Source organism: Mus pahari, chromosome X, assembly GCF_900095145.1.
Source record: "Mus pahari chromosome X, PAHARI_EIJ_v1.1, whole genome shotgun sequence".
In the NCBI taxonomy this organism is placed as follows: Eukaryota; Metazoa; Chordata; class Mammalia; order Rodentia; family Muridae; genus Mus; species Mus pahari.
Genome location: NC_034613.1, coordinates 85936336 through 85938535, shown reverse-complemented (window position 1 = coordinate 85938535; position 2200 = coordinate 85936336).

Here is a 2200-nt window from a genome sequence, read left to right as displayed (position 1 = left end):
TGGGTGGGTAGGGGAGCTGGGGCGGGAGGAAGGTATAGGCAACTTTCGGGATAGCATTTGAAATGTAAATAAAGAAAATATCTAATAAAAATAACAGGAAGCAAAAAGAAAGAAAGAAAGAAAGAAAGAAAGAAAGAAAGAAAGAAAGAAAGAAAGAAAGAAAGAAAGAAAGAAAGAAAGGTACCTTCTAAAGAGATGGATTAATGTTTCTAAGGAATAAAGACATTTGGACACAATTGTACACAGAGATAACTTACAGACATATGATAAGAGAGGCAGACATTGCAGTGATGTAGCTACACACAAAGGATTGCCAGTGGCCACCAGAAGCTAGAAGAACACCATGGGAAGAATTGTTTCCTTTGGAATTTTTTTAGATCAACCAAGCATCTGCTGCTCAGACTTTGAATCTCTGGCCTCTCTAATGATGAAGGAATAAACTGTTGTTTCAAGGCACCCAGTTTGTGGCAATTGATTAGGTTAGCCCTAGAAAAACAATACACATACTTTCTCAGTGAAGACTCTGGTATCTGTCTCCCGGGCTTCTTCACTTACCAACACAAGGATTGCCAAAATCTGAGGTAACATCTGTAGTGGGTTGGCCTGATGTTGCTTGTATTCTAATGCTAACATTGAGCCCCCAAGAGCTGCCTGTTCCAGAAGTGAGAGAATCTGCATGTAGACCCAAATGATACTGTGACCTTGCCCCCAAGGTATTTCTGATTGGCAAATAAAGATGCTGACAGCCAATAGTTGGACAAAAGAGACATAGGTGGGGGTTAGGATTCCTGGGCTTGGGGGTCGGAGGAACCATGAAGGGGAGAAGAAGAGGAAGGAGGAAGGAGAAGCCGTCATGGGTTAGGAGTGTCATGAAATCGTGGCCCCCGAGGGCTGGTCAATTAGAGTTAAGAGCAGCCCAGATGAAACATAGTAATAACTCAGGGTTATTGATAGGAAAGTAGATTCTAATAGCACTGAGGGTAGATATTTGCCCAGCCCTGTGCTGTTTAAGGCTTATTGTAAATATTAAGGTTGTGTGTGTCTTTTATCTGGGAACTAAATGGTCAAGGTGGGGTAGAAACCCTGAGTTGGGATTAAATAATTTCTACAACAGATATCAATGTATAAGTTGATTAACCAACCTTCACCCGAGTCTCCAGATTCTTAAACTTCATTATCTATTCCTCTATAGCTCAGTTACCTCCACTCACTGTCAGCAACTGTACCTAAATAAAGCCCTCATCACTGGTTTGGAGTTCTTCTCTGTACTAAATGTCTTAACTACCTCTCGTTCTCCAGGATGATGATTTAAAACCTGTCTTCAATCTTTTCCCCAACCTTCAACCCTCATGTCCACCTTCTTACTCATAGCAGATAACCTTGTTATCTATTTTACCAAGAAAATGCAAGTATCATTCAGCGCCCCCTTTTCCTGCCACCATATCTACACATGGGAAATCATTTGTCTCCTTTTAGGTCCTCTTGTCTGAAATAAATGGTGGAGGAGGCATTCTTTCTTTTGGGAGGGACTATGCTTTCCATGACTGCTTCACAGTACATCCTTTCCTACCATCTCCTATTGTCCACTGCCGTCTTTCTCTCCAATGTGGTAAGACTCTTTCATGTGGGTGCTTCTCAGTAGCCAGTGAAATAGTCCCTCCTACCTTGAAGTAATATCCCCTGCCCCAGTCTTCCCCTCCTCTAGTTATCACTCTTTGCTTCCAAAGACATTTCCCAGAAAAGTTGTCTCAGCCCACAACAACCTCCTGTAGACAGCCTAAATCTTCTTTCTCCAAAGTCACCAGGGACCTGTATGTTAGTAAGCCCAAATTTCCAATTATTTTCCCTGAATCTTCACTGGTCTTTGACATGACTGGCCACTTCTTTGTTGAGATTTTCTGCTGTTAACTTCTTTTTCTGCTTTTCCCCTACCTCTTTGATAAGGTCTTAAGTTCTTTGGGGCCTATTTCTCTCTCTACCACTGATCTATATCCACAGCCTATTTCCTATCTTTATTGTGAAACAGAGGTCTCACTAAGATGCAAAAGTTGACTTTGAACTTAGTCCTCAGTTCAGGCTGACCTTGAGTTTCAGTTTTTCTGCCTCCTGAGTCACTGGGACCGAATGTTAGAGTTTCTAGAGACTTTCTTTCTTATTCTCTACTATTTCCTTGCGAACTGTCATGGATCCATGCTGTGAT